Consider the following 20,614-nt stretch of genomic DNA (forward strand, 5'->3'; position numbering starts at 1 on the left):
AATTCGTGAGGGCAGAGTCCTTATGATCTAATGACCTCTTAAAGAAGGTCCCACCTCTTAAAGGTCCCACCTCTCAACACTGTTACATTGGGGATTAAGTTACCAACACACAAACTTTGGGAGACACATCAAACCCTTGCAGTGGGTGAGCCATTCTACGTTTTTTCCAGCAGGTTTGAGGGTTCCAGTTGCTCTATATCCCTCACCAGCAGTTGGTAAGTTCAGGTTTTTAAGTTTTAGCCATTCTAATGAGCATCTAGTGCTATATCATTACAGTTATAATTTACACTTCCCTAATGAATAATATTGTCTTTTCATGTGCTTAGCTATTATCTGTAAGCTTCGATGAAATGTGTGTTTAAAATCTTTAGCCTGTTTTTTTTTTTTTAAACAGGGGAGAACACAAGTAGAGTCCTTGACTACTACAAAGTCTGGGGAAATCACAGAGCCAGCATATCCAAAGTGCAACAGATCAGCCTCAAACTGGGAAAACCACCTCTGTGGTCATGGTATCTCCTTTCTTTATCTATTTTATTTGGATCATTTATCCTCCTATTATTGAGTTTTAAGAATTCTTTAACTATTCTAGATACAAGTATTTTCTCAGTTTTATGATTAGAATATAATGTATTTGGCTAGTCTTCATTCTTCTAACAATGTCTTTTGCAGAGCAAATGTTTTTGTCTTTGTTTTAAATTTTGGTGAAATCCAATTTATCAGTTTGGTCTTTTACGGATTATATCTTTGGTGTCATAGTTAAGAAATCTTTGCCTAAGCCAAGGTCACAAAAGTCATCTCCTAGTTTTTCTTCTAGAAGATTTCATTTTGAGTTTTACAGTTTGGCCTATGATCCATTTTGAGTTAATTTTTGCATGAGGACTAGATCAAAGGGTATGTGCGCATGTGTATGTCCTACTCTTCTACCACCTTCTGTTGAAAAGATTCTCCTTTTTCTGCGGAATTCTGTGGAATTGCTTTGGCATCTGTCAAAACTCAGCTTTCCATATATGTGTGGATCTATTTTTGGGCTCTTTTCTGTTCCATTGACCTATTTGTCTATCTTCATAGTGATAACATGTTATTTTTATTAATGTAGGTTTATAATAAGTTGAAATTGGATGGTATTAATTCTACAACTTTCTTTTTTTCTCCAAGTTGTCTTGGCTATTACAAGTTCTTTGCATTTCCATATGAATATTAGAATCAGCCTATTAATTCTTACAAAAATGCCTAATGGGATTTTGATTGGGATTGAATTGAATCTATACATCAGTCCAGGGAGAACTGACATCTTAACAATTTTTAGTCTTCTGATGTATAAATATAGTATAAATATAGTATAATTTTAGTCTTCTGATGTATAAATATAGTATAACCATTCATTTATTTAGATCTTTTTTAGTTTCTTTTAGCAAAGCATTGCAGTGGGGTTTTTTGTTGTTGTTGTTGTTTTATTTTCTGTTTTTGTTTTTGTTTTGAAATGGAATTTCGCCTTCATTGCCCAGGCAGGAGTGCAATGGCCAGTCTCAACTCACTGCAACCTCCACCTCCCAGGTTTAAGCAATTCTCCTATCTCAGCCTGCCAAGCTGAGATTACAGGCACCCGCCACCATGCCTGGTTAATTTTTGTACTTTTAGTACAGATGGGGTTTCACCATGTTGGTCAGGCTGGTCTCAAACTCCTGACTTCAGGCAACCTGCCCACCTCAGCCTCCCAAAGTGCTGGGATTACAGACGTGAGTCACTGTGCCCAGCCAGCATTGCAGTTTTTAGTGTAGAGGTCTCTCATATATCTTGTCAGATTTATCTCAAAATATTTGTTTTATATGTTTATATTATAAATGGTTTTTTTGCTGCTGTTTGTTTGTTTGTTTTTGAGACAGAGTCTCACTCTGTAGCCCAGGCTGGAGTGCAGTGACTAATCTTGGCTCACTGCAAGCTCTGCCTCCTGGATTCACGCCATTCTCCTGCCTCAGCCTCCCGAGTAGCTGGGACTACGGACGCCTGCCACCATGCCCGGCAAACTTTTTGTATTTTTAGTAGAGATGGAGTTTCATCGTGTTAGCCAGGATGGTCTCGATCTCCTGACCTTGTGATCCACCCACCTCGGCCTCCCAAAGTGCAGGGATTACAGGCGTGAGCCACTGCGCCTGGTCTATTAATGGTATTTTTAATTTTTAATTTCTGATTGTTTGTTAATAGTACATGGAAAACAATAGATTATTGTTTATTGATCTTGTATCCTTTCACTTTGTTGAACTCGCTTATAAATTAAAATATTTTTGAGGATTCCATTACACTTTGTACATAGATGATGATGTTGTCTGCAGATAAAAATAGCTTTATTATTGCTCCCTTTCCAGGATGGATGCCCTTTATTTCCTTCTCTTGCTGTGTTGCACAGACTAGGACCTGTACAATGTTGAGAAGAAGTGATGAAAGAGAACATCCTTGTCTTGTTCCCAGTCTTAGGGAAAGACCATTGAATCTTTTACATTAAGTGTCATGTTCACTGTAGGGTTTTTATAGATGCCTTTTGTCAGATTGAGAAAGTTTCCTGCTGTTCCTACTTTGTTGAGAGTTTTTATTATTAAAGTATGTTGAATTTTTATATTTCTGCATTTTTGGCTTCGTCATATGATTTTTCACGATTTTGTTTATTAATATGACAAATTACATTGATTGATTTTCTGATACTAAGCTATCCCTGATTCCTGACTTAAATCCCGGTTGGTTGTACTGTCTTTCTTTAACTAAACTATTGTTAGGTTCATTTTGTCAAAATGGGTTTAGAATATTTTCACCTATGTTCGTGAGGGATATTTGCCTGTAACTTTTTCTCTTCATGTCTGTTTGGTATCACAGTATCATGGCCTCCTGGAAGGAGTATTCCATCCTCCTCAGTTTTCTGAAAATGTTTGTGCAGATTTGGTATCACTTCTTCCATAAATGTTTGCCATAATTTGCTAGTGAAGCCGTCTAGGTGTGAGGGTTTCTTTGGGAAGAATTTAACAGTAAATTCAACTTTTGGAATAGACATAGGGCCAAATTATCTGTTTCTTAAGTCAACACTGGCAGTCTGTATCTTTCAAGTAATTTGTTCATTTTATTTAAGTGGTCAAATACACTGGTATAAAGTTCATAATATGTGCCTTTACCATCCTTTTAATATTTGTGAAATAAATCTGTAGTGATGTCACCTGTCTCCCTCCTAATACTGGTAATTTGTGTCTTCTCTTATTTTATTGTGATAAATATAGCCAGAGGTTTATCAATTTTATTAAGCTTCTGAATAACTAGCTTCTGGTTTCATTGATTTCCTCTATTATTATTGTATTTTATTATTTTCTACTTCATTGATTTCTACTCTGATTTTTATTGTTTTCTTTTTCTACTCGTTGAATTTAAGTCACTCTTCTTTTTCTGGCCTTTAAGGCATAAGATAAGAACATTGATTTCAGTTCTTTCTTTTTTCATAATGGAAGCATTTTTAAGGCTATAAATTTCCCTCTACTGCCTTAATGGCATCCCACAAATTCTAATATGTTATGTTTTCATTTTAGTTAAATATAAATACTTCCTAAATTATATTTTAATTTCTTTTTTGACCATTGGTTATTTATAAATGTGTTATTTAGTTAAGTATTTAAGGTTTTTACAGATTTCCTTTAGTTATTGATTTCTAATTTCAATCCACTGTGGTCAGAGAAAATACTTCGTGTAGTTTGAATGCTTTTCAATGTATTGAGACTTACGGCCCATAACACAGTATATCTTGGTGAATGTTCTGTGTGCACTTGAGAAGAAGGTGTATTCTACTCTTGTGTGGAGTGTCTTATAAATGACAATTAGGTCAAGTTGATTGACAGTGCTCAAATCTATTTTTCATTAGTTTTTCCTAGTTGCTCTATCAATTATTGAAAGAAGACTATAATGTTCATTTGTCTATTTGTCCTTGTAGTTCTATCAGTATTTGTTTCGGGTGGTTTGAAGCTCTATTGTTAGGTTCATAAACATCTATGATTGTTAACTCTTCTTGATTAACTGATATCTTGGTCATTATGGAAATGACCTTCTTTATACCCCAACAATATTGTTTGTTCTGAAATCTACTTTGATATTGGTATAACCATACCAACTTTCTTCTAACTAATGTTAGTAAGTGCATATTTTCTCATCCCTTTACTTTAAACGTATGTGTCTTTATAGTTAATATTTGTTTCTTGTAGGCAGCATATAGTTGGGTCTTGCTTTTTTATCCAATGTTAAAATCCTTATCTTTTAATTTGGGTGTATAGGCCATTTTTACTTAATATGAATGTTTATATGATCTATTAAATTCTATTTGTCCCAATTTGATTTATAAGGCAGGATTTGAATAGATATTTAACCAAAGATGATATCTGAGTGGCCAATGAGCATGTTGGAGGATTCTCAACTCATTTTTCCATTACAAAAATGCAAATTAAAACTACAATGACATACAGTTGTGCACTGCTTAGAGGGACTAAAGTGACTGACCTCACCTGGTGCTGGTGAGAATGTGGATGGACTAGGGCTCTTATTCACTGCTGGTAAGAATGTAAAATAGTGCAAGAACTTCAGAAAATAGTTTGGCAGGTTTTCTTAAAGTTAAACATGCACCTACCATATGACCCAACCATTCCACTCGTAGGTATTTTTACCCAAGAGAAAAAAGTTTTTCTATACAAATATCTGTACATTGATGTTACATCAACTTCATTTGAAATTGTCCAAACCTGAAAACAACTAAAATGCCCACCGACAGATGAAGAGAGAAATTGCTCCTCTATCCATACAGTGGAACATACTCAGCAACAGAAGGATGAACCGTTGATACATGAGACAAGATGGAGAAATCTCAAAATAGTTATTCTGAGTGAAAAAAAAACAGACAAAAAAGAGAGTACATATTTCATGACTCTATGTGTATAAAATTCTAGAACATGCAAACTAATCCGTAGTGACAGAAAGCAGATCCGTGGTTGCCTGGGGAGAGAAGCCGCAGGAGATAGGGAGGAAGGAGAAACGGAGTTCAAAAGCCAAGAAGACGCTTTAGGAGCAGGGATTTGTATATCTTGATTGTGGCGATGCTTCACAAATGTATACATATGTCAAAACGTATAAAATTGTCCATTTTTAATATGGGTCACTAATTGTATGTCAATTATACCCCAAAAAAGCTGTTTTTCAAAAATCCACTTTAAACTTAGAATTTACCACCAAAATCATACAAATAAGGACTAGGCCTTCCAAAACCCTAGAGAAAAAAATAAAATAATTAAGAAAACAGTTCACAAAGCCAAAGATAGGGAAAGGAAAAGGATAACAAAACATAAATAACAGATGTGTCAACAAACATGTCTGTTTTGACAATAAACACTTTAAAGAAAACCATCCAAATATACACTCCTCACAAAGGGTACCTGTAAAATAAAATACTTAAATGTTAAAAAGAAAGCAAATAAATGTTGGGCAAGCATAAACAATAAGAAAGAGAGCTGGTAAAATGAGTATCAGATAAAGCCAAAAAGTACTAAAAGAGACAAAGAGTAATTTGATTCTGAAGAACAATTAAAGACCCAATGAGGGCACAGCAACCATTAACCTTTAAGCAGGGAATAATTTATCATCCAAATCTACAAAGCAAAAACTGTAAGACATACAACTGGAAATTAGCAACAAAAAGGCAAATGTTAGCCCCAAGGATCAAGCCTTATAAAGGCACACTTTAATTGTGTTCATTTTTTATTTGTATGGTGAGATTGTTTTGAATGAATGGGAGAAAAGTTACATCCTCCAACAGTGATTGTGGAACACGGCTTCAGGAGTGCACAGGGAACCCTCAACCCTCCTCCCCACCTGCCCAGCCCTACTTTGGGCCACGAGAAGAGGGGGCAAAGCAGAGACTGTCTTCAGCCATCAGAGTGATGGTGTGTGAGAGGCTATTCCTTCTCCTCGTGGCAAACCCAGCTCAGAACTGGCTCTTCTTTCTCCCTAGAGCCCTCTCCCGCCGGAGGAACCACCTCATCTTGTCATCCCAGGAAGGATTGGTGCCCATTTATCCGCGGCTTCCTGACCCAAATAGCCAGACCTTCCACAGATTTGCCTACAAGAGGGTTAGCGTGTCCTGCAACTCAGATGCTTTTCCGTCACAATAAATGCCCATATTGAAGGAATCAAGAATAAACACCCACATCCACCATCACAGCGTGGTAAGAACACTACAAGGTCACTGATGAGAATGAAGCCAGATATCCCTGAACCCCACCGTCCTGTGTCATGTTGGCTGAAGCCTCGTGCTCTGTCCTGTAAGAAGCCAGCTGGGCACCTCTTAGGGTTCTGGGCATCCCTGGGGGATTACGCCCTGTGCTTACTCTGGGTGGAGGAACCCGACCCCAGCAGAGGCCACTCGCCCCTTCCTCGGCTCCTGCCACTGCTCTCTTCTGAGTCCATGCAAACATTGATGCCAAGTTCCATCCTGTTCCTTATTTGTCCCAACACTCCTCCAAGAGTCCAAACTATTGCGGTCTCAGGAGGTGGAAAATGCTTGTAGCTCAGAAAGGCAAACATCTTGCACATCTTCCACCAGGACAAGCTGCTCCCTGCAAGAAGGACAGCAGCGCAGATGGTTAAACGACAGCTTCCGCACCCACTCCTCAAAGACGTCCATAATCTCTCGCCTCCTCTAGGTCCTGGGAGCCATGTGCTCTCTGCACTCTTGCCTTGAGCCCCGCCCCAGCTCGGGGAGGCATATGCTCCTGGCCATCACCCCTAATCAAATGGGGAAACTGAGGCTGGGAGAGGATGAGGGACTCAGTCGAGACTGCAATCGTACGAGGTTCGTAGCCCACCATGCAGCGCGTCAATACACAGAGGCCGTGGGCTGCAGCAGGGGAAGACTTGAGTAATTGTAGAGCAGCCGGATGAGGAGATGGGAGGAAACCTCAGATCCACCTGTCCATCCCACACACACACTGTCCCATCTCAGGAGGACCTCTCTGCTGCCCTTTCCCGGCTGTACTGATGGCCCAAAGGGATGCAGGAACCATCAGGACGCAGTCCCTCTGGGGGTGCGGCGTCCCCGCACTTCCCCTGCCCTCAGCGCACTCTCTATGGGGTGGCGCTAAGCCATCCCCCAGGCTGCGGGCGGAAGATGAACTAATCTGAAACATTAAACACGGCTTTGGAACCAACTTGGCTCTCCGGATGACAACTCCCTTGTTCCAGATGGTGTGGGATGAGCTCTTAAGGGGTCTGGGCAGGTGATGGGCTAAAGTGTGGGGATTGCTGACTGGTGGAGAAATGTGGAGGATGAAACAACTGCATTCCTGTACTTTATTGGTTCCTTGGTGGGAGTCTTCACACCTGTTGGCCTTAGCTGTGCTACTAGAATTCAGGATCTGAAAAACACCTTAAGGAATTATTGGGTAAAAAGACCCAGGCCCAGAGAGTCTCTCTGGCGGAAGAACGGGGGAGCAGGTGCTCAGCCTGCCGAGGGACTCTCCGTGCATTAGAGCTGCGGGGAAGTGGGTGGAAGCAGCCCCGCACACCCTGGTCAGTGTCTCACTATAACTGCCTGAAGCCTGCTTGGATTATCATTAACCCTGTGAGGGTGATTCAGAGTGGAGTCAGGCAGGGTCCAGTATGGGTTAATCTCGCAAGCTGACGCCATATGAGAGCCAGATATTTGAAAATGCAGATTCCCGAGCCTCTCAGCAGCGCCCTCAAGTAGGTCAGTGGCTGCTCCATCTGGCCCCACATCACTCAGGCTTAAGTAAAACGTGCCTGGCTTCAGATAGAGGAGTGAATGTGAGTGTGTCTGTGAGTGTGTATCTCTATGTCTGTCTGTGTGTGTCTGTGTGTCTGTATGACTGTGTCTGCGTGTGTGTCTGTGTGAGATCATGTGTATGAGTGTGTGTGTGTGTCTGTGTGTGAGCAAATGTCTCTGTGTGCCTGTGTCTGTGTTATGTGCCTCTGTGTGTCTGTATGACTGTGTCTGCGTGTGTGTCTGAGTGTTTGAGTATGTGTGTCTGTGTGCCTGCAAGTGTGTGAGCATGTCCCTCCATCTGTGTGTCTCCCCCATGATCCCCACTGTGGGCCTGGCCCCCTGACCACACACACTGTCCCATCTCAGGAGGGTGCCTCCTGAGGATCTCAGGATCTCCTCCTGTAGGGGAGACACATGGTCTCCCCCATGATCCCCATTGGGGCCTTGCCCCCTGACCACACGCACTGTCCCATCTCAGGAGGATCTCACTGCTGCCCTTTCCCGGCTGTACTGAAGGCCCAAAGGGATGCAGGAACCATCAGGACTCAGTCCCTCTGGGGGTGCAGCGTCCCCGCGCCGCCCCAGCCCTCAGCACACTCTCTATGGGGTGGCACTAAGCCATCCCCCCCAGGTTGCGGGAGGGAGATGAACTAATCTGAAGCATTAAGTATGGCTTTGGAACCAACTTGGCTCTCCGGATGACAACTCCCTTGTTCCAGATGGTTCCTATGTGCGCCCACGTTCGTTAGCATGCTAATTTATTCTGACTCATTCCGGAGCTGGCGCGCGGGCTGGCACACACCTCTATGCCAGCACGAGCCCCTGAGGCCTGCGATTCCCAGCTGGAGCGGCCCCTCCCCGGGGGCTGTCACACGCGCCGAGGGGAATAAAGGGAAGGGAACAGTTGGGGATGTGGCTTCAGTGGCAGCCCAGGCAGGCTGTAATTTCAGCCCTGGTGCCCTGACATTCACAGCAAGCTTTCGCTCTGACAGAATCCTCTCCGAGGGCAGCAACACCCTCCAAGGACGTTCGGCCTGGGAGGTTCCGGGTGGATCTCCCGCTGCAGCTAAAATGCCAGCCAGGCCCCCACAAGGAAACCCAGAGCAGCAAACACGGAGGAAGAAGTCGCTCCCTCAAAGGCAGCGTCTGGGGGCTGTAGGAGGCTCCCTGCCGCCGGCCCCACCCCTGGTTGTGAACTCTGTGACCAAGACAGCAGGGACCGAGGGCCACTCACACTCCACAAGCGGGAAGGATGGGAGCCGCCTGTCAGCGCCCTGCCCGCCTCCGGGTGCCCGCCTGCCCTGGAAACAGTCCCACCCACTTCCTGCAGCCGAAGCAGTGGAGTCACCCTGGGATGGCCTGGAGAGGAGCCCCCAGAACGACCCGCATGAGGACACTGAGCTGCAAGAAGCACACGCAGGGTGGGGAGCTCTGGACCGTGGGGCCGAGCTTGGGGGACCCGAGAGAACGCACACATTCATATCCCTACATTCCTGGTTCAAGAGACGGACCAAACCCCAGGTGCTCGGTGGGACCACAGGAGAAGCTAACTTAGCTCAGGAAGGCACAAGGGCAGTGGCCAAATCGCCCCCAGGTTGAGCCCTGCCAGTCGCCCTTTACGATGTCAGCCCTGGAGCATCTCTCCGGTGAGTCAGGGCAGCCCTCCAGAAAGAGTGGACCTCCTAGAAGTCGGGGGGTCCTTGAATAACACTGTCATCCCCAAGTCAGGGAGGGAGTTCAGGGGACCAGGGGATAAGCAGAGTTCCATCTCCTCAGAGGCACCGGAGGGCCCGCAACCCCACCCCCATGTCTTCCTCAAGCTCCTGAGGGCGTAGTTGGAAAAGCACCTCATGGAATTCCCACACTGGTCCCCTGACCCCAGGACTAAGGAGCAACACGGTGGGACCCGGCACTCTCCTTGCTGCCAAACCCCAAAGCTCCAGCACATTCCTGGAGGAATTAGAGAGATGGTGCCATGCCCCAAAGATTTGGAAATGCAGTCAGTTCTCCCTCTACCCCCAAGTACACACAGCTTGGAGCTGCACCCGATGCGGGGTCCTCATGGGGCATTAGCCAGGCACCTGGTTTTCCCTCCCTTCCAGGAAATCAGGAGCCCTCTAACTCTTGGGCTGGAGGGAGGCTGGGGCGTCTCCACCACCTGCTCTCAGGGGCGCAGCAGCGCCCCTCTCTGTGCCAGAGTTTGGTCCACAGAGGTGATGGCCGGAGGACCACCTGGGCCTCATGCTGGCACATGTGGGGGGACTCACTGTAGAACCAGAGACTGGAACACGGAGCGCCTTACCTGCCAGAGGTAGGAGACAAGCCCCACTGGGTAGCACAGCTCTTGACACAGCCACGAGGAGGGAGTGGCAGGCGAGGGAGAGGGGACAAAGCAAGACCAGGCCCTTCCTTCCGCCGATGACCGCAGGCATCACCAATGCCCAAGGGTTAGGCGGAGGGGAATTCCGGGCAGGCGGCTGCAGTGGGAGAGTTCCAGAAGAGAACCCTCCCCGCGGGTAAGATCCTCACGTGAGAGATGGCCCCTGGCTCATGTTGGGCCCAGGGGGGCTGTGGACACCTGACAATGTGACACCAAAAGACAAGGTGGCCCAGCTGCCCCATGTGAACGGGACGTCCCCTGATCCGCTGAGCCCTCGAGCTGGGCCACGCCCAAGGTGCTCCTTCCTCACCAGGTGAGTGCCACGTGTGCCGGGCCAGGCCCATGCGCCCACAGGCCCTCAGGTACCCACAGCTACATCTGTGGCCTCATCTGTGGCTCCCGGGCTGGCTGATGGGTGGTCTGGAGGCTGGTGGCAAGAAGCATCACCCAGCAGCCAGGCCTGAGCAGGGCACAATGACAGTCATGTTTCCATGAAGTGGGAGTGATGTGAAGCTAAAGTCCTGGGGGCCCCCAGGCGTGGCCAGAGGCTGGCCATGAGAAGGACGGAGCTGGAGACAAGGGGGAAGCTGTTGGTGGCAAGGATCGTTGGAACAGACACGGGCTGCACACACACCTGCATCCAGGTGACCACTCAGGAAGACCCAGATGGGGAGGCTGTGAAGGACCGGGTGACAAGACACCCCAGCAGGTGCAGCCAGAATAGGGGCAAGGTGGCTCCAGGGCGGTGGGGGCTCAGCAGCGCAGACTCCCCTCAGGGATGCCCCTGCTTGGATGCAGGTTGTCAGCAGCCACCACCCAGGGGACAGTGCCAGCTGCCTGGTGCAGGTTGGTTATGCTGGGTGGACAGTGACGCATCCTCTCTAGAAAAGATGGCCATTCGGTCACCAGCCCCTGGCCCCAGCCCGGCTTTCCAAATGTCTTATTCACCAGCAGGGTCCCCACAGAATGTCACTGCTGTCCCAGGAGCTCGCTTCAGAGGGAAGGAACGGAAGAGTGAGCAGGTGTCATAGGATGACCTGGTCTCATCCCGAACCCACCATGAGCCCCTGTGAACAGCTAGAAGACTGCAAAAGATGAGGGGCCGCAGCCCTCTTCCCACCACAACAAGCCACCAACACAGAGGCTCTCCATGCCCTGAGTCCTGGGGTGTGAGGTCCTGGCTGCACAGGACAGGGCCCAGCCAGGCTCCCACCGCAGCCCCAGCGTCCTCCCCAGCCCGGCTCCCACCACAGCCCCAACGTCCTCCCCAGCCCGGCTCCCACCACAGCCCCAACGTCCTCCCCAGCCCGACTCCCACCGCAGCCCCAACGTCCTCCCCAGCCCGGCTCCCACCGCAGCCCCAACGTCCTCCCCAGCCCGGCTCCCACCGCAGCCCCAACGTCCTCCCCAGCCCGGCTCCCACCGCAGCCCCAACGTCCTCCCCAGCCCGGCTCCCACCGCAGCCCCAACGTCCTCCCCAGCCCGGCTCCCACCGCAGCCCCAACGTCCTCCCCAGCCCGGCTCCCACCGCAGCCCCAACGTCCTCCCCAGCCCGGCTCCCACTGCAGCCCCAACGTCCTCCCCAGTCCGGCTCCCACCGCAGCCCCAACGTCCTCCCCAGTCCGGCTCCCACCACAGCCCCAACATTCCCCCCAGCCCCGGTTCACCACCCCAACCCCAATGTTCTCCCCACCCTTCGCTTCCCATCCCAGCCCCCCGACTCCACCCCAGCCCCAGCGTTCTCCCCAGCCCCGGTTCCCCACCCCAACCCCAATGTCCTCCCCAGCCCCGCTCTCACCCCTCCCTCACCGGTCTCTGGTCTGTCCCTCCTGTCCCTCCCATCCCCTCCCAGGCCTGCCCTTGGAGGTTCCACAAAGGAGGTTGTCAAATGCCTGTCCAAAGCATGTGCCAATCAGGCCCAGAGGGTTTTACAGCCTCCAAGGAGGAGGAAGAGTAGGAGGAGGAGGAGGAGGAGGAGTCGGGGAACCACGCCTCCCCATCCAGGAAGACAATATTTCACCATCAAGGACATGACCCTGGGTATTTACAGATGGTAATGAGACTGTCCACTGCTTGAAGTTACCATAAATAAGCAGTGAAAACTGCTGAGTTTCATGCAATTCTCCCTGATTGCCTGGAAGGCGTCATTATTTTAATAAAAAAACTCATCAGCCAGCCTACCCAGCTCTCAGCGTGTTAATTACAGAGGCTAGTGCCCCGCCTCCCTCTCTCGGGCCCCAGCTTGACTCTTCTCTCCACAGCCTTTGATCCCAGGGAGTCCGGGCAGGTGGATGGTATCGTCCAGTGGGGAGGAATCCCAGCCCTGTCCCCTCTCAGGTGCCCAGACCACCTCCCCACACTGCACAGCACAATCCTGGCACTGTCCTTTCCTCTCAACCACAAGGTCTCACTGGGCCATGGGCACAGACCAACACCAGTCAAGCCCGAAATTCTATGTGGCCCCCAAAAGCAAGAGGACAAGGAAAATGGGACCCCAAGAACAGCAGATTTCATGAAAAGGACCCAAGAAGCCAAGGCGTGTCCAGCACAGCACGCAGACGGGAGCGCGGCACGCAGACGGGAGCGCGGCACGCAGACGGGAGCGCGGCACGCAGACGGGAGCGCGGCACGCAGACGGGAGCGCGGCACGCAGACGGGAGCGCGGCACGCAGACGGGAGCGCGGCACGCAGACGGGAGCGCGGCACGCAGACGGGAGCGCGGCACGCAGACGGGAGCGCGGCACGCAGACGGGAGCGCGGCACGCAGACGGGAGCGCGGCACGCAGACGGGAGCGCGGCACGCAGACGGGAGCGCGGCACGCAGACTGGGTCAGGCATGTCTCCAGCTACACGGGCAGACGTGTCCGAACACATGCCGCACCCCTGCAAAAGCACAAAAGGAGGCACCAGGCACATTCTTCCTCACTGTGAACGCCTGCAGTGCGTCTGTCATCATGGCTGGGGGAACAGGGCCCATGCTCTTTTATGGTAAAAGAAGTGAACTGAAAGAAAGAGAAATTGTGCTTCCTCTCCTTAAAGCACACCAGGATGTCTCCACCTAGGGGAGAACAGTGACAGCCTTCCCATGATCTCCTGGGCCTTCTGGGGACAGGACCTGCAGCCGCTGATTCTGCCCAGGCACCAGTGAATCCTCGTGAACATAAATATATCTTGGGTCCTCTTGCAGCCAGCAATGACCACACTGCACAGTTCTGGGCCACTGCGATGTAAGGAGCGGTCCTGGGTGGGTGCCCCAGGAAGTGCTACAGAAGAATAAGACTCAGCCATCAGTCTTGCGTCCCTCTTTCACTCTCTTTTGTCCTTGGTCCTGTGCCTTCTTCCTGCCTGGAACACGGACGTGATGCTGGACGTGAAGCAGTCATCTTGCAACCATGAGGCTAAAAGCAGGACAAAAGCTACATTGCGAATGAATGAACAGAAAGACAGAAAGAGCCTGAGTCCCTGCCAGCACCATGGACCCCACATCAACTTTGGGTGCCTGCTGAACTCCAGACTTCTTGATACATAGAAATAGAAAACTCATTTGATAAACCATGTTAGGTTGGGTTTTATGTAGTGCAAAGTTGAATGTATTCTTAATCAATGTTCCCAAGAATAATTGTTATTAACAACAAAACCAAAGAAAGCCCCTTGTAGCGAGTGGAAGCAAATTGGTGTAACCGCACAGTTCCCCAGCTCCTGGAACCTGCATCCCGCCTGCCCCGCAAAGTTAGGCATAGTGTTGGACTTGGCTTGGCTGATGGAATGGGAGAAGTTCCATGTCACCTCTGGGAAGCCGCATTCAGCAGGCAGTGCTCAGCTCTCCATCTACTTCTCTGTTCCTGTTTCAAAAAACCTGGGACAGGCGACACATGTTGATGTGGAAGTCAACGCTCAGCCCTCCCCAGGAGGGCAGCTGCCCTGGAGGCCTTCGAGGTGGTTCGGGGCTGGCAGCACGTGGAGCTGCTGCAGCTGGGAGATGGCTTGTTACTGCCACATGGTGCAGCCGAGCTCAACGTGTCACAGAAAATAGCAGGGGAGAGGTTTAAGTGGGTCTTTATCTTGAAAAGTAAAACCTCAAAAATAGTCTGCTATTGCATTGGATAGAGATTTGGGTTTTCACTGCCACCCTGCGCTGGTTGTTAGAATGTTCTCCAGGCATGGAGAATGTATTGTTTGAATTTGTTATCCGTTCTCCCAGGAAAATGATTGGCCACGCTGCACGGGCAGCTGCACGTGAGCTCCCTGCGACAGTCACAGGCCCCTCAACGCGGTGCTCAGACCATCTCCCTGCGACAGTCACAGGCCCCTCGACTCGGTGCTCAGACCATCTCCCTGCCACAGTCACAGGCCCCTCGACGCGGTGCTCAGACCATCTCCCTGCCACAGTCACAGGCTCCTCGACGGGGTGCTCAGACCATCTCCCTGCGACAGTCACAGGCCCCTCGACGCGGTGCTCAGACCATCTCCCTGGAAGCATCCGTCCCTCCACCGCCCTAAGCAATCATCTCGCCTTCGATTTCACCTGGAATGGCTCAGCGGGCCCTGATCCGTCAGTGGCTTTGCAGGCACCTGGGCCGTCCCACACATCATTCTCAGCTCCCGAAACCGCGTCAGTCACAGGCACCTTAACTGCAGTCCCCGGTGACCGGCCACTATTGGGAGACCGACCGATATGGACTGGAAGGGAGTCAGTGCTGGGGCCAGTTTGGATGAGGGGGGTGAGCAGGCTGCCTCCCTCCAGATGTTCCCCAGGGGACCCCTTTTCCTCTCACTGTTTGCACTCCCAACCTGCCTCTCTCTGGGCTTCCTCCCTTCCTTTTTCACCCGGACGCACCTCCTGGCCCTACAGAAAGAAGGGAGGGCAGCACCCCATCTCCCAGGCCGAGGGAGGCAGCTCCATGCAGCGATGTCAGGGTATGGAGGGCAGCACCCCATATCCCAGGCCGAGGCAGGCAGCTCCCTGCGGTGATGTCAGGGTATGGAGGGCAGGCGGGGCACGGAGGGCAGGCGGGGTATGGAGGGCAGGGGCTGGGAGCAGGGGTCTTCACTGCAGGTTACAGCCAATTCCCCCAAGTCAGGGTCAAAATTACAGCCCATCCCACAGCCCACCCGTCCTCTGCCCTCCCGATCCAGTCAGGGTCCCGGTGGTGCCCTTCTGTCTCTGAGAAGGTCCCTCCCCACAGTGGGAACAAAAGCAGGGAAGAATCTCCAGTCCGGTGTGCGGGTGAGGGACTCGGAGCTGGGAGGGGCAGGCAGACAGTTCCCACTGGCTCCTGCTCACATCCAGGGCTTTTTAGGGACCCTGCCCCAAATGGGGTCCTTGAAGCCACTCGGAGAATGCCCAGCTGTGGATGTGTCCGGACAGCAGCCGAGGACGCTCAGGCCAGCAGGAACCGCTGAAATCAGCCAGGCCCAGCCTAGCCCAGAGGACGGCTCCCGCTGCACCCTCCCTCCTGGGCTGGGCCTGCCAACTCCCACAACTCCCCCTCCAGCCAAGGCCAGGCCTGACAGCCCCTCCTCGCTGAGGCTCAAACATCCACCACATTCGGCTGATGGCTACCCCAGCTCTGCCTCAGGTCCCTGGCAGGCCGGCCCCCTGCTGCTGGCAGCCGCACTGGCATGAGACATCTGTCCACACCCACACCTCCTCCTGGGGTCACAAGTCTTCCAGAAGGTCCCTCAGCCTCGAGGTCCGCCCCAGCCTGTGATGCTCCTGTTGGGGGCGGGGAGCAGCTATGACGGTGGGGAGAACCGTCAGTGCAGGAAGGACCCACAGGTGCCGCTGTGCGGGTGGTTTTGGGGGTGCCGCTGTGAGGGTGGTTTTGGGGTGCCGCTGTGAGGGTGGTTTTGGGAGTGCCGCTGTGAGGGTGGTTTTGGGGTGCCGCTGTGAGGGGGGTTTGGGGGTGCCACTATGAGGGGGTTTTGGGGGTGCCGCTGTAAGGGTGGTTTTGGGGTGCCACTGCGATTATGGTTTTGGGGTGCTGCTGTGAGGGGGGTTTTGGGGGTGCCACTGTGAGGGGGGTTTTGGGGTGCTGCTGTGAGGGTGGTTTTGGGGGTGCCACGGTGAGGGGGTTTGGGGGTGCTGCTGTGAGGGTGGTTTTGGGGGTGCCACTGTGAGGGGGTTTTGGGGGTGCCGCTGTAAGGGTGGTTTTGGGGTGCCACTGCGATTATGGTTTTGGGGTGCTGCTGTGAGGGGGGTTTTGGGGGTGCCACTGTGAGGGGGGTTTTGGGGTGCTGCTGTGAGGGTGGTTTGGGGTTGCTACTGTGAGGGGGGTTTTGGGGTGCCGCTGTGAGGGTGGTTTTGGGGTGCTGCTGTGAGGGGGTTTGGGGTGCCGCTGTGAGGGGGGTTTTGGGGTGCCACTGTGAGGGTGGTTTTGGGGGTGCCGCTGTGAGGGGGGTTTTGGGGTGCCGCTGTGAGGGTGGCTTTGCTCCCGCCTGAAGGCAGAGCTCACCTCCCTCGCCTCTCCCTCCCCCTGGGTGAACAGCCCAATCCGGGACCTGTCCTAGCCCATGTCTCGAGGCCTGTTACTGCTGAGGACAGACCTGACAGCAGTCCCGGTAGGTCAGATCCTGGGGGCACCCGTGAGACTCGGGGCAGGAGGTGGGCAGGCGCCAACCTCGGGCACAACTCCGGTGTGCAGTGTCCATGCCCGGGCAGCTGCCGTGTTGTCCTGCTGTGGCCCAGCCTCTTGCCTTCGCAGGGAATTAGCTGTAGGAAATCTACTTTGTAATAAACCTGTTCATAAAAGTGAAATGTCGATTAAAGGCTCTGTCTCCGTGGGGAATCGGTTTTGATGTCCCTGTGCGTCTTGCAGAAGCAGGTGCCGCGCCTCAGGGGCATCACAGGGAGCTGCGCCTGGCCAGGGAAAGTCTGGAATTGCCCAAAGAGCTTCTGCTCCCCAGGCCTGGACCCCAAACAGCTGCCCCTGGGTAACCTCCCTCTGGGAACCAGTGGGACAGGACCAGAGGGAAGGCTGGGGATGGGGAGGACAAGGGAGTGAAGGGGGCTGGAAGGACAGAGTGGGAAAGGAAACCTCTCACCCACTTCCACTCACCAGGCGCCCTCCACTCGCCTCCGCCAAATCTCGGCGATCTAACCTATGACGTCTCGTGATGAGGCAGGCGGCATCACCTGTTTTATAGGAGCACCGGGTTAAGCCGCTGGCCGAGGGAGCCGCCCCCGCAGGGCCCGAGAGCGTGCGCCTCCTCCACTTGGCATCCTCCACGGGTGACGCATAGGGCCTGGTGGAGAAGGCATGTCTCTGCAGAAGCCGCATCAGCAAAGGAACCAAGAAGGAAGGGGACAAAAATAACCAGCTGGCCACTGCCGGGGCAGGGACACCCACAGCCGCTGACAGCCAGAAAAGAAAGAGCAGCAGAAGGGGCACGCAGCTGGGTGGGGGTCACAGCAGCACCCCCGTGGGTCCTACCTCTAGCTGCACCTACCAATGCCAGGCCATGCAGGGGACTGAGGACAGCGGGCATGGTACCACTGCCACAGACACTGGGCACGCTCTGGGACAAACGGCCAGCCGCTGCAAAACACAAACTGCACAGGGGAAAAGACCAACAGAGGCGCAACCCCATAGAAATAGACACAGGACACCAGGGGAGATGGGAACAGTAGCTATGTATGCGATGATTTGAAGACATTGTTTTTTGTTGTTAGGTATAACCACATTGTAGTTACTTTTCAAGGCGGCCTTCTTGTTTAGTGATATTTACAGATGCATGAATCCAACGTGGGGGATTTGCTCCATACCCCCCAGGTGTGGACATACAGATGCTGGAGAGGAGAGAGGAGACTGGGGGTCGGCACTGGGATGCTGGTGGAGGGGGCGGAGTCCACGGCACTGTCCCCTCCCCGTGGTGTGCTTGGAATTCTCCACAACCACCTTTGAGGAAGGAGCTCACACAGAGACCTGCAGAGGGGCTTGGCCACTCTGGGGTGTCAGGGGCCACAGGGCCCTCTGCCCAACCCACCCACTCCAGGAAGGGGCCCTTCCTCCATGCAGCCCCTCCAGTCCTCAGCCTGGGACCCCCCGTTGTGAGCCAAACACTCCCTGAGGCACAAGGATCCAGGCCTCCAGAATGGGGGGCCGAGAGGTGAGCAGGGAAAGCCTGGGGCGAGGGGACAGGAGGGCAGGAGAGGGCTGGAGCTGCCTGGAGGTCCCAAGTCCAGAGGTGGGGCACCCCATGGCCGCTGTCTGTCCGAAACTCTGTGGCACCTGTGGATCTGGCCAACACTCCCTCTGCAGTGAGGGGGGACTCCCAAGAGGAGAGGCCACCCCTGTCCTGCTGTTCCCTAAGCCCCTGCACCCACTTGCGTCCCTGAACCCCTCGCTGTGCCACCATCAGCCTTGCAGTCATCATCGGGCAGCCTCCTGCCTTCCTCCCGCTGAAAGGCCTACTTTGGGAGGTCAGTCCGACTCAAAGGCAAAGTTGCAGAGCTGGACTTTTGGGACCCCCGTAACCCAGCCACAGTGGCCCCCAGCACCCGCAACACACCAAAGGCATGCCTCTGTCCTCAGCCTCGCTGCCCTCCGGCAGGACGGGGCCTCCCTCCTGCAGTACTGGCTGTGGGTGGCTGCCAGGGAATGTCCAGCTGTCACCCCAGCCCCTGCGGCATCTCCTGTCCCCACACAACAAGCCAGGCAGGGCTCAGGCTGGGAGGAAGAGGCCCTGGGCCTCCCCTTCGTCTGCCTGAACTGTGAGGGCCTGGGGTGGTGTCCAGCTTCATTAAATAATGTCAGAGAAGCTCATCCTGCTGGAGCTCGGAGCCTCAACGACCACCCAGGAAGCCCTCAGAGTGGCTGCAGCCACCTTTCAAGGGGAGAGAAGGGCAGGAGCCACACTAGGCCTCGGAGGGCTGGAGGTATGCCCACCTCGGAAGGCAGAGACTCCCGGACTCTGCTCTCCGCCCTCCCCTCAGCACCACTGTCACTCCTCCGTGCAGGGGGCAAACTGCACCTCAGAAGAGTCCCACGGCCCGTGGTCATGGCAGCTAGACTCAAGTCTGAATCTGCACGGGGTGACACGAGGAGCAGCAGGCCCAGGACTTCTGGAGGCCTCGAGCTCCTCTGCACCAGACCCACTGAGCCCATCCCAGGCCCAGGGAACCCAGGCCGGGAGGGGGGGCAGGCTGTCACCGAGCCATGGACACCAGTTTCCCCCCAGCTGCCCAGGGCACGGGGTAGCCCCAGCATCGCTTTGCCATGTTCCGAACCCACACCGCCAGGCCCCGTGCTCCACAGTGAGCCTGTCTCCGATCCAATATGCTCTCCTTCCTGGCTCATCCAGCTGGAGACTTTCAACCTCACTGTAATTTACAAGGCAGCTGGAGCACAGGATATTTTTAATAAAAATTAGGTACAAGCAGATACAGGGGATTAATAGTTGTATTATGATTTTATAGTTCTCCATATACAGCGTCACGGAAAAGACAATCAGAGAGCAGGGCCATTTCAGGCAGATAAAATGGGGCATTTATTTTTAATGGAAAGAGAATTTCAGGACGCATCCAGCCATGGAGAAAGCTGCTGAGGGCCTGCGCTGGGCGGAACAAAGAGGAGGCTAGAGTTTCAGCGGCCTCTCTGAAGAGCGCTGTGGAGAGATTCTGGGCTTGCGGGACCGGGGCAGGCTCCACCCTAGTGGGTCTCCAGGTGGGGACCAGCAGCCCAAAATCAGAGCCACATGAGCCCTGCCAGAAGAGGGACCCAGGAGGGGGCCCAGCCCCTCACCTGCCTGCTGTGCAGCTGTGGGCGAGTCTCTCTGAGCCTCAGTTTCCCCACCCGTACAGCAAGGACTGGATGAGCTCCTAGGAAAGCGGCCACTCTGCAGAGCCAGGGCAGGGGTTGTGGAGATGCAATCCACAGTCATCTCTGCTGCTTTCCCAGGGAGCAGACACCCAACCAAGCACCTGCCATCTGCCCTGGGGTCACAGCTTCCCTCAAGTTCAATCTCAGCGGTGTGTGGCCACCAGCACCATCCCTGGGGACACAGCTCTTCTTCCCCCACCCCAGCCATATCCAGCAGGGGCTGAGCCTCTCCAGGAGCCACCAGGCTGGCTTTGAAGCCCAGAGCTTGAAAAAGGCACTATAGGTGGGAAAGAAGCCATCATGGCCGCTATCTTCAAAGCCAGAGGCTGTGGCAGCTGGAGCCCCTGCTTGGGCTTTCCTGGAGCACAGGTCTTTGAAGACATGCCCAGCCCTGCCCCTCACCCCAGGCTCCCAGCCTCCTGCAGGAAGCTCTGCACCCCTGGAAGGACGAGGGACGAGGGGGCCGCTCAGGAGCAGGCGGGGCACTCGGGGGTAGGCAAGAGGGCTGCAGTGACACCGTGCCTGGGCTGCCCCCCCACCTCCCTGGAGCCCAGGGCTCTCCTCTGGCCCAGAGCACCCGAGCTCCCTGTGCAGCCTTTTCCAAACTGGAGCTCAGAGGAA

At 52.8% G+C, this 20,614-nt stretch overlaps 1 long non-coding RNA gene across 1 annotated transcript; it reads right to left on the reverse strand.

Moving 5' to 3' along the window:
- Nucleotides 1–4,404: 4,404 nt before the first annotated feature.
- On the reverse strand, nt 4,405–17,366 carry LOC135964463 (uncharacterized). Its single transcript, XR_010576966.2, has 2 exons — nt 17,231–17,366; nt 4,405–6,626 (listed from the first exon to the last, which is right to left on the reverse strand). It is a non-coding gene; the product is annotated as an uncharacterized lncRNA (long non-coding RNA).
- Between the last annotated feature and the right edge of the window lie 3,248 nt (nt 17,367–20,614).

Source organism: Macaca fascicularis, chromosome 7 (assembly GCF_037993035.2).
Source record: "Macaca fascicularis isolate 582-1 chromosome 7, T2T-MFA8v1.1".
Classification (NCBI taxonomy): domain Eukaryota; kingdom Metazoa; phylum Chordata; class Mammalia; order Primates; family Cercopithecidae; genus Macaca; species Macaca fascicularis.